Consider the following 12,331-nt stretch of genomic DNA (forward strand, 5'->3'; position numbering starts at 1 on the left):
TCCAGCACCACACACTCTGATTCTGATTTAAAGCATCTGCAGTCATCACTTTCTCCCATTGCAAAGAGTCAGCATATCCTCAAGAGAAATGGTCTCCTGTGTTGTAACCATTCTATGATTCTACAAAATCCATCACACAGGTTGATCATGTATCAATTTTTGCTCTTCCAGCATGATAGATAATGGAAAACCAACAACAAATTAGTTTAATATTACTGTGAAGTACACACTGGGTTCATCTATAATGTTCATTTATATTTTTAATGAAACACTCTGGACTCCTAACAACTACAGAAAACATTGTGCAAACCATAAGGTGCCCATCCATGGAAGCTCAGCATCTCATTCTATTTCATGCGTTTAATATCCAGATAATCTAATAGAGTGAATTTCTCTGTCAAAACGCAATTATTCTTTTCCTGCCAATTAGTAATTATATGAAGTACGTAATGAATAAGATTTAACTATTATGACAATAAAATATTTCAGTAAGTTAGCAATAATTTCAAGCACTTCACATTTGTTATGTCTTTCTCTCCATTACCTGATATCGTGCAAAGTAATTCAATTATTCTAGTTATTCACATCTTCTAGTTTTTGAATTTATGCAGGTTCATGAGGGAAATTGAAGCAAACTATGATATTCAACAGGTCAAGAGTGGTTCTGGTATGATATTATTTTATAAAAATGAAGGCTTTAAATCATTTTAACTAAAGTAAAATATAAAATACTTCGCTCTGTCTCTCTGCTTTTTCTGCCTTTGCTGTCCCACTTTTCAATGTCAAGTTTGACACGATTCCTAGATAATACATATTTGACATTTTATGTATTATTTCCAAAAAGTTATTAAACTTACCATTTTCTTTTTCCTCTGAGACATATCATCCATTCTCGTGCTGGAATCTAGATTGTCAATTTCTCTGAATAGTTGAAAACTGACTCCAAATGCATGAAATATTGATAGAGAAACTGCAACTTGTTATAAAAGATTTACTGAAAACATGGTAGATAATGAGGACAACAGAAAAGCTCTTACGGGGGTGCAATGTGCACCAATAATTTAAGCCCCCAGTGTATTACCAATCTGTTTCGCACAGTGACCCTGTTTATGTGCTTTTAAACATTCTACAATCACCAATTGCCCAGTGCTGTTTAAATATTAAAATACAGGTTAATATTAACGAAACAGCAATGCAGCTGGGAAGTATATCAATCAGTAAAAATGATTGGCTGTTGACGGGCAGGGGGAGACTTGAAGTTTATTTTAAATGGACGTTCCGCTGCTGACAGCATATTGATAGTGTGTATGATGGTCATCTCTTTACTCTAAGAGTGATACTACTAGTCGATAGAGAAAATCACTATTGAGTCTAACTTGGGTTCAATGCCTGGATGAAGAACGCCTCATCTTCCGCCTCGGAACACTTCAACCCCAGGGCATCAATGTGGACTTCACCAGTTTCCTCATTTCCCCTCCCCCCACCTTACTCCAGTTCCAACCTTCCAGCTCAGCACTGTCCTCATGACCTGTCCTACCTGCCAATCTCCCTTCCCACCTATCCACTCCACCCTCCCCTCTGACCTATCATTTCCATCCCCATTCCCTTATTGTACTCTTTGCTACCTTCCCCCACCCTCCTCTTTGACCTATCACCGCCATCCCCACCCCCATTTGCCTATTGAGCTCTTTGCTACCTTCTCCCGAGCCCCCCACCCACCCCCATTTATCTCTCCACCCTGGAGGCTCCCTGTCTCTATTCCTGATGAAGGGCTTTTGTCCGAAACATCAATTTTCCTACTGTCTGCCTGACCCACTATGCTTTTCCAGCACCACTCTAATCTGATTTCATTGTCATGTGGAGTCTAGTGGCATATTTATCATGAACACAGGGCTGATCCAAGAAAAAGCAGACATATCAATCAGTAAGCTAATGAAATAGCATCTTAAAAGTAAACATTATACTCCTTTTCTTGGTCATCTTTAGATGGTCAATTCAAGTGATACAAGGATTACTGAACGGGCAAGCTATGGAAAAAGGGCACCTCAAGTGACAAATGGGAGCACAAAGTATGTGACAGTAAGAGAAAAAAAATAATTTGCAATAGTAGGACAGAGCTCAAAACAAATTGCAGTTAGAGAGATCTGGAGTAGAGAATCCAAAATAAATCAAGGAACGATCAGCCAATTGATAAATCCAATGTGCATTGCATAAGAAAATATTTTACTAAAATATTCACATAGACAGCTTATGAACTCATGCTGTGTAATTAAGAGAAGAATTATGGGCATGAAAACGTGAGAACTGCAGATGCTGAAGATCAGCGTTGAGAGTGTGGTGCTGGGAAAGCACAATGGGTCAAACAGCATCTCAGGAGCAGGAGAATCGACGTTTCAGGTATAAGCCCTTCCTGATGAATGAAATATGGGCAGTCATAATATAGACAAATCATTATCAGATGTGATTGATCAATGAATTACAGCAAGTCACAGAGAAAGAACCTGAAGTCAAGAGTAAGGATTATCGAGGTGCAAGAAAAAAGAGATAGAAAACTCAGTAGAAGGAAGAATGTTTCTTCTGGGAATTGAAAGAGAAGTTATTGCTCAATTTTAGCAAGCCCACATTACAGAATTTCCACATTACTGTATTTTCTAACTCTCTACAAGCAAAGCCTCAAGATTTGCATGATTCCTTTTCACATAAAAATCCTCTTTCTTCACAGAACCTTTATGTAAAAAGGTCAAACTATATTTGTTACACCAAAATATATTGCAGATATTCATACAAAAAGCAATGGTAAATCCACATAAGGCTTACTTTGTTTTTAAACTCTGTTGCATGAAGTAGAGAAAAGGTAGAGTTGCCATTGTCACAGAGGTCCATAGGGCTGCTCTCCGCTTGGAGAGAGATGTCTGGTGGTGGTTTAACCTGAGACTCACCAAGCCTCAGGCCCGGGAAAGGGTTGAGAATGCAGGACCTTTATGGTGACAATGACTTGTGTGGGAATTGGACCCACACTGTTACAATTGTATTTCCAAAACCATGGACTCTTACCTTATTAAAAAACCTTATGCGCAATACCTTATGAAATGCCTTTTAGAAATCCAAATACACTGACATCTAGTGCTTCCCCTTTATCTATTCTGGATGCTACAACCTCAAATAATTTTAATATATCTGTCTGCATGATTTTCCCAGATTGAAGCCATGCTGAATCTGCTTGATCAAATACTCTATTACGTATTTTATATTAGACTCCAACATTTTCCAATAACAGATGTTAAGCTAACTGGCCTATGTTACTTGTTTTTTTTTGGAATAAAGGTGTTAACGTTAGCAGTTTTTTCAATCCAGCAGCACTTTTTCAAAATCTAAGGATTCGTGGAATATTACTACAGTACAATCACTATCTCTGGAGCTACTACTTTTTAATATTCTTGGATGCATCCCATCAGATACAGGGGCCTTTAGTCCAATAGTTTACCTAGTTCTTTTCTTTCACTAGTGTAAGTTATTATCTTTACTTCCACTCCTTTTTGTTGTCAATTGATTATTCAGTAATTTTGGAATGCTATTAGTGTCTTCTACCATGAAAACTGATGCAAAGTATTAATTAAATTCTTCTGTCACTTCCTGGTTCCATGCTATTATTTCTCCAGCCTCATTCTCTCAGGGACCATGTTTATTTTTATGAGTCATTTCTTTTTTATGTCTTTAAAGCTCTTGCTGTCCATCTTGCAAGTTTATTTCAGGTTTCCTTCAAAGTTGATTATCTCCCCAGTTTTATTGGTAAACTTTTGTTGGTTTTTAGGACTTTCCCAATCCTCTTTGTTTATGACAAACCTTTGCCCTACTGTACATTTTGATGCTATCCCTAACTTACTAGGTTGTTTTAACCCTTTCTTACAATCCTTCTTTCTCACTGAGGTACATCTTTTATGTTAGTCATGAACTGCTTTCTTAAATATCTGCAACAATTCTTCGTTTTCTGCTAAACTCCTTTCCCAGTTCACTTCAACTAGCTTTGCCTTCATTCATTTGTAATTACCCTTATTTAAGTTTACCACAGTTATTTCTGACCCAAATTTGCCCCTCTCAAACTGAATCCTAAAATCTACAATGTCATGGTCAATAAGGGATCTTTTACTCAGATCATTTATTAAGCTTGTCTCACTGCACATCACCACATTCAAAATAGTCACAGTACTTGTTGGATCTATAAACATATTATTTTACGAATCTGTCCTAAAGACATTGTGAATTCTCTGCCAATCTGACTTTCCCTTTTGACATGAAAATTAAATTCAGAGGATTGATATACTGCCTTGTTTAAATTCCCTGCACAGGTATTTCTGGTGTAATGCAATGGTTGCATTCCTGTGTAACTTTGCACTATAGAAAAATAACACTGTAGAAGATGGCTATAGAAAATCACTATACTTGTGCAATAGAAAGTTTGTGCGATACAGTGTCTACTATTCGTCAATCACGTTATAGCCAATTCATGTTGACAAAACACACTTTACACAATAAATCTCATTTATCTCCATTTATTCTCTGTCCCACTGTATAGCTGCTGTTAGATGGCCTATAGACTAGTTGCAACAGACTCTCAGAATCCCTACAGTGCAGAAAGAGGCCATTTGGCCAGAGTCCACGCTGACACTCCAAAGAACATCCCACCAAGACCCAGCACCCCCACCATGTCCTATCACCCCATATCTACCATAGCTAATCCACCTAGCTGACCCATCCACGAATACTACGGACAATTTTAGCAAGGCCAATCCACTTAACCTACACATCTTTGGATTGCAAAAAGAAACTAAAGCACCCAGAGGAAACCCATGCTGACACAGGAAACATTCTAACACCACACAGAAAGTTGCCCAAGGCTGAAATTGAACCTGGGTCCCCTGGCTCTGAGAGGCAGCAATGCTAACCACAGAGCCACAGTGTTGCCCAAGTCTTCCTCCTCTTGTTATCGCTTACCCCAAATCATTTGGATTCTATATTGTCTAATCTAAATTCTATCTTGCTCTCATATTTCTACCATCCTGTACTAACAAAGCTACACCACCATACTTTATTTTCTGCCTGCCTTTTGAAAATCACAGTTCTGAATATATAGCTCTCAACTGTGATCTCCTTATAGCCATTATGGAGGCATGGGTTCAAGTTCATACCCATTAACCTCTATTTATGCTATTAATTCATTTACTTAGTTCTGAATACAACATAAATTCAAGTAAACAGCCATTATTCATGCCTTTTTAACCTTTTCTTTCTTTGCTTGACTCTATTTACTGCTATTTTTCTATGTTTGTACACTACCCTTTCTGTCCCACTCTTGGTATCATTTTCAAAATGCTGATATATACTTTTGTTTTTTTAAGTCAACATTCCCTCTCTCCCAAACTCTCACTCTAATTAGTTTAAATCCCTCATGAATATGTGCAAGTAATAATGAGGGAAATGATAATTGTAGTAGGACAAACAGTATTCAAGGTTTGGTGCAAAGCTCTGTGGTTTGGGTACCGGTTGCAGTTTTTGTGGGTATGTTCACTGAGCTGGGAATTTGATTTGCAGATGTTTCATCCCCTTTCTAGGTGACATCCTCAGTGCTGTGAAGCCTCCTATGAAGTGCTGCTGGACTGTGTCTGTTGGAATAAATTTGGTTTTGATCTCGCTACTTTTGGTTGCAGCAGTCAGTATATTGGGTCGCGACCTGTGTTTATTGATGATGTCCATGGGTGAGCGCCAAGCTTCTAGAAATTCTCTGGCTGTCCTCTGTTTGACTGGTCCTATTGTTCTTGTATTGTCAGTGACAGGAGGAGTTAGAAAACCCAAATTAAAGGAGGAGGTAAGAGTACAGAACTCAAGAGAGGTTATTAAAATCTCCAGCACAGACACAGACGATGTATAGAAAAGATTAGCAATTAATCTTCAAGCACATTGGATGAACAAAATGACAATGAGAAGAGAGGCATTTAATATAGGACTGAACGTGTTATATTTGAATGCACACAGTATAAGGAATAAGCTTGTGGCGCAGATTGAAATTGGTAGGTATGATGTGGTAGGCAACACGGAGACACGGCTGCATGGGGATCAGGATCGGGAACTGAATATTCAAGGATATACGTCCTGTCAAAAAGATAGGCAGGTGGGCAGAAGGGGTGGGGTTACTTTATTAGTAAATGAAATTAAATCAATAATAAGAAACGAAGTAGGCTCAGATGCTGTAGAATTTGTGTGGGTAGAATTCAGGAACCGCAAAAGTGAAAACAAACATAGTTGGAGTTATGTATACGTCTCCAAGCAGTAGTCAGGAGCTGGGGTGCAAGATACACCAAGAGATAAAAAAGATGTGCAAGTAGGCAAACTTACAGTGATCATGGGGAATTTCAACATGTAGATGGACTGGGAAAATCAGTTACTGGTGGATTGAAATGACTATGAGATGGCTTTTTGGAGCAACTTATGATGGAACTGACTAGGGAACAGGCAATACTGGATTTAGTGTTGTGTAATGAGGCGGACTTGATAAGGGAGCTTAAGGTGAAGGAACCCTGAGGAGGCAGTGATCATATTATGATTGAATTTACTACGTAATTTGAGAGGGAGAAGATACAATCAGAGGTAATGATATTACAGCTGAATAAAGGCAACTACAGAGGCATGAGGCAGGTGATGGGTAGAATTAACTGGGAAAGGAACCTGGGGCCAAAATTAGAGTAGTGCTGGAAAAGCACAGCAGGTCAGGCAGCATCTAAGGAGCAGGAAAATCAACATTTCTACAAAAGTCCTTCATCAGGGGAGAGAAGCCTCACAGAAAAGACAGTGGAACAGCAAAGGCAGGGGTTTCTGGGAGTGATTCTGGAGACACAGCAGAAATTCATTCTGAGGGAAAAGAAGCATGGTTCGGGGAAGATTAGGCAATCATGGCTCACTAGTGAAGTCAAGGATAGCACAAAAGCAAGAGAGAAAGCATATAATATGGCTAAGGGCGGTGGGAAACTAAAGGATTGGGAAGCTTACAAAGACCAATAGAAGGCAACAAAAAAAAAGGAGGGAGAAGATTAAATGAGGGTAAGCTAGTCAGTAATATACAGGAAGACTGTAAAGATTTTCTTTAGATATAAGAAGGGCAAAAGAGGCAAAAGTGGACATTGAGCTGCTGGAAAATGATGCTGGAGAGATAATAATGGGAAACAAAAGGCTGAGGAACTGAATAATTACTTCCCATCAGTTTTCACAGGGGAAAACAGGAGTAATATCCCAAAAATTCAAGAGACTGAGGGGCAGAGCTGAATATGGTGGCCATCACTAAGGAGAAGGCATTAGAAAAAACTGAGTGGCCTGAAGGTGGATAAATCACCTGGACCAGATGGACTACACACCAGAATTCTAAGGGAGATAGCTTAAGAGATTGTGAAGGTGTAAGTGGAGATGTTTCAAGAATCACTAGATTCAGGGAGGGTCTCAGAGGACTGGAAAATTGCTAACATGATAATCCTGTTTAAAAAGGGAGTGATGCAAAAGAAGGAAAATTACAGACTGATTAGCCTAACCTCAGTCATGGGTAAGATCCTGGAATCCATCGTGAAGGTTGAGATTTCTGAAGTGTATGATAAAATAATACAAAGTCAGCATGGTTTCATCAAGGGGTGGTCATACCTGACAAATCTGCTAGAATTCTTTGAGAAAGTAACAAGCAGGTTATATTAAGGAGACCCAATGGATGTTATCTACTTGGAGTTCAAGAAGGTCCTTGACAAAGTGCTGCACAAGAGGCTACTGAATAAGACAAGGGCCTATGGGGTTAGAGGCAAGGTGCTAGCATGGATAGAAGTTTGGCTGTCTGGCAGGAAGCAGAGAGTGTGGATAAAAGGGTCCTTCTCAGGATGGCAGCCGGTGACAAGAGGTGTTTCATAATACTCAGTGTTGGGACCACAACTTTCCACTTCATACGATCTAGATGAAGGAACTGAGGGCATTCTGGCTAAGTTTTCAGATGATACAAAGATAGGTAGAGGTACAGGTAGCAATGAGGTGGTGGGGAGGCTGCAGAAGGATTTGGATAGGTTAGGAGAGTGGGCAAAGAAATGGTAGGTGGAGTGCAAAGTGGGAAAGTTTGAGGTCATGCATTTTGGTAGGAAGAATAGAGACATGGATTATTTTCTTAATGTGGAGAAAGTTCAGAAGTCTGAAGTACAATGTGACTTAGGACTTCTCATTCAGGATTCCTTCAAGATAAACTTGCAGGCTGAGTCAGTAGTTAGGAAGGCAAATATAACAACGACATTTATATTGAGAGGACTAGAATATAAAAGCAAGAATATACTTTTAAGGCTCTGTAAGTCTCTGGTCAGACCACATTTGGAGTATTGTGCGCAGTTTTGGGCCCACAACACAGGCAGGATGTACTAGCCCTGGAGCATAATGAGAGGAGGTGCACAAGAATGGTCCCAGAATGAAAAGCTTAACATGAGGAATGTTGAGGACTCTGGGTCTATACTCGATGGAGTTTAGAAGGATGAGGGGTGATCTAATTGAAACATACAGAATACTGAATGGCCTGGACAAAGTGGACATTAGGAAGATGTTTCCATTGGTAGGAGAGACTAGGACCAAAGGAAGGGCCTTATATTAAAGGGAAGACCTTTTAGAATGGAAATAAGGAGAAACTTCTTCAGTCAGAGAGTGCCGAATCTATGGAATTCATTGCCACGGAAGGCTGTGGACACCAGGTCATTGAGTATATTTAAGATGGAGATAGATAGGTTTTTGAGGATCAAAGGCTATGTACGGAATGCAACGATTGAATGGCGGAGCAGACTTGATGGGCTGAATGGCCTAATTTCTGCTCTTATGTCTAATGGTCTTATCAGTAGAGATGCAGTGGTAGACATTTAAGGAAGTGTTTTGTTACTCAACGAAGATACATAGTGAAAAAGTGGGTAGCATGGTGGCACAGTGGTTAGCACTGTTGCCTCACAGCGCTAGAGACTCGGGTTCAATTCCTGCCTCAGGTGACTGACTGTGTTTGCACATTCTCCCCGTGTCTGCATGGGTTTCCTCCGGGTGCTCCGGTTCCCTCCCACAGTCCAAAAATGTGCAGGTTAGGTGAATTGGCTACGCTAAATTGCCCGTAGTGTTAGGTGTAGGGGAATGGGTCTGGGTCTGGGTGGGTTGCACTTCAGCAGGTCGGTGTGGACTTGTTGGGCCGAAGGGCCTGTTTCCACACTAAGTAATCTAATCTAAAAAAAAAAGAGGAAGGATGCAGGTTACCGTATTTTTTGAGGAGTACAAAGTGAAGAAGCTTGAGACACAAAAATATACAATTCTATGAAAAGTAGAGGCTGATTAGAAGATTGGAGAGAATATATAAGAAAAGGAATGACCCTAAGGAAGGTGAAATTAGAAAGTGGGAGAAAGCCAACTAGAAATAAAAATGCAGATAGTAAAGATTTCTACACATTTTTTAAAGAAGCAATTTGAAGTTGGTCATAGAGTCATAGAGATGTACAGCATGGAAACAGACCCTTCAGTCCAACCCGTCCATGCCGACTAGATATCCCAACCCAACCTAGTCCCACCTGCCAGCACCCGGGCCCATATCCCTCCAAATCTTTCCTAAACATATACCCATCCAAATGCCTCTTAAATGTTGCAATTGTACCAGCCTCCACCACTTCCTCTGGCAGCTCATTCCATACACGTACCACCCTCTGTGTGAAAAGGTTGCCCCTTAGGTCTCTTTTATATCTTTCCTCTCTCACCCTAAACCTATGCCCTCTAGTTCTGGACTCCCCAACCCCAGAGAAAGGAATTTGTCTATTTATCCTATCCATGCCCCTCATAATTTTGTAAACCTCTATAAGGTCACCCCTCAGCCTCTGATGCTCCAGGGAAAACAACCCCAGCCTGTTCAGCCTCTCCCTGTAGCTCAGATCCTCCAACCCTGGCAACATCCTTGTAAATCTTTTCTGAACCCTTTCAAGTTTCACAACATCTTTCCGATAGGAAGGAGACCAGAATTGCATGCAATATTCCAAGAGTGGCCTAACCAATGTCCTGTACAGCTGCAACATGACCTCCTAGCTCCTATACTCAATACTCTGACCAATAAAGGAAAGCATACCAAACGCCTTCTTCACTATCCTATCTACCTGCGACTCTATTTTCAAGGAGCTATGAATGAGCACTTCAAGGACTCTTTGTTCAGCAACACTCCCTAGGACCTTACCATTAAGTGTATAAGTCCTGCTAAGATTTGCTTTCCCAAAATGCTGCACCTCACATTTATCGGAATTAAACTCCATCTGCCACTTCTCAGCCCATTGGCCCATCTGGTCCAGATCCTGTTGTAATCTGAGGTAACCCACTTCGCTGTCCACCAATTTTGGTGTCATTTGCAAACTTACTAACTGTACCTCTTATGCTCGCATCCAAATCATTTATATAAATGACAAAAAGTAAAAGGCCCAACACCGATCTTTGTGGCACTCCACTGGTCACAGGCCTCCGGTCTGAAAAACAACCCTCCACCACCACCCTCTGTCTTCTACCTTTGAGCCAATTCTGTATCCAAATGGCTAGTTCTCCCTGTATTCCATGAGATCTAACCTTGATAATTAGTCTCCCATGGGGAACCTTGTTGAACGCCTTCCTGAAGTCCATATAGATCACATCTACCGCTCTGCCCTCATCAATCTTCTTTGTCACTTCTTCAAAAAACTCAATCAAGTTTGAGAGACATGATTTCCCACGCACAAAGCCATGTTGACTATCCCGAATCAGTCCTTGCCTTTCCAAATACATGTATATCCTATCCCTCAGGATTCCCGCCAACAACTTGCCCACTACTGAGGTCAGGCTCACCGGTCTATAGTTCCCTGGCTTGTCTTTATCACCCTTCTTCAACAGTGGCACCACTTTGCCAACCTCCAGTCTTCCGGCACCTCACCTGTGACTATCGATGATACAAATATCTCAGCAACAGGCCCAGCAATCACTTCTCTAGCTTCCCACAGAGTTCTCGGGTACACCTGATCAGGTCCTGGGGATTTATCCACCTTTAACCGTTTCAAGGCATCCAGCACTTCCTCCTCTGTAATCTGGACATTTTGCAAAATGTCACCATCTATTTCCCTACAGTCTATATCTTCCATATCCTTTTCTACAGTAAATACTGATGCAAAATATTCATTTAGTATCTCCCCCATTTTCTGTGGCTCCACACAAAAGCCGCCTTGCTGATCTTTGAGGGGCCCTATTCTCTCCCTAGTTACCCTTTTGTCCTTAATATATTTGTAAAAACCCTTTGGATTCTCCTTAATTCTATTTGCCAAAGCTATCTCATGTCTCTGTTTTGCCCTCCTGATTTCCCTCTTAAGTATACTCCTACTTTCTTTATACTCTTCTAATGATTCACCCGATCTATCCGTCTATACCTGACATATGCTTTCTTCTTTTTCTTAACCAAACCCTCAATTTCCTCTAGACAGAAGGTCTGAAGAGGTAACAATGGAAAATTAGGAAATGGTGGATGAATCAAAGAGACATTTTGCATTGGTCTTCCTTGTGGAGAATGCAAATAGCATCCCGGAAAAATTATAAATTAATATTTGGAAGTAGGGAAGTGGAAAGGACGAACTTAAAACAATTACAAACACCAGAGAAAGATTACTGATAACTAAAAATCCCTAGGTCCTGACCATTTTCATTCTAGACTCTTAAAAGAAATAACTGCTGAGACAGGAGAAGATTGATTTTTACTTTCCAAATTTCTCTGATTCTGAAAAATATCATCAGATTAGAAAATAGTGAATGTAGCTCAACTATTCAAGAATGGAGAGAGATAATATTAAAAACTACAAAGCAGTTACTCATATCTATCATCAGGAAAGATATGGAATCTATTATAAAGGAGGTTATAGAAGGGAACCTACAGTAATAATTGCTGCAGTGAGTTGTGAGGTAGCAGGACAGAGAATGGTGGAAGCAAGGCCATTGAATCTTTTCTAAGGCAGAGGTAGATAATTTTTTGATTAACAAAGGAGTCAAAAGTTATCAGGGTTAGACCAGAAAGTGGAGGTGAAGCCACCATCAGTTCAGCTGCGATTTTATCAAATGACAAGAGATAGCCCAAGGGTCCAGATGACGTAGTCCAGTCCTGATTCATATATTTGTAATGGGTTTTGATGGGCATCCAAAAGCCTTTCTGTGATTGACACATGCAGCATGTGACTGCTCACATTAGCCTTTTGAGGTGGCATACAGATAATATTTGATCATGAGTATGGGAAGGCCAAACATTTCATTA

At 40.3% G+C, this 12,331-nt stretch overlaps 1 protein-coding gene across 1 annotated transcript in view; it reads right to left on the minus strand.

Annotated features, from left to right (window-relative positions):
- unc5a (unc-5 netrin receptor A) overlaps nucleotides 1-12,331 on the minus strand; it is a 627,961-nt gene that overhangs the window by 273,337 nt on the left and 342,293 nt on the right. The gene's annotated exons all lie outside the window — the stretch shown is intronic.

Source organism: Chiloscyllium plagiosum, unplaced genomic scaffold, assembly GCF_037043375.1.
Source record: "Chiloscyllium plagiosum isolate Xiang-an unplaced genomic scaffold, Cpla_swu_hap1 HiC_scaffold_16, whole genome shotgun sequence".
NCBI lineage: Eukaryota > Metazoa > Chordata > Chondrichthyes > Orectolobiformes > Hemiscylliidae > Chiloscyllium > Chiloscyllium plagiosum.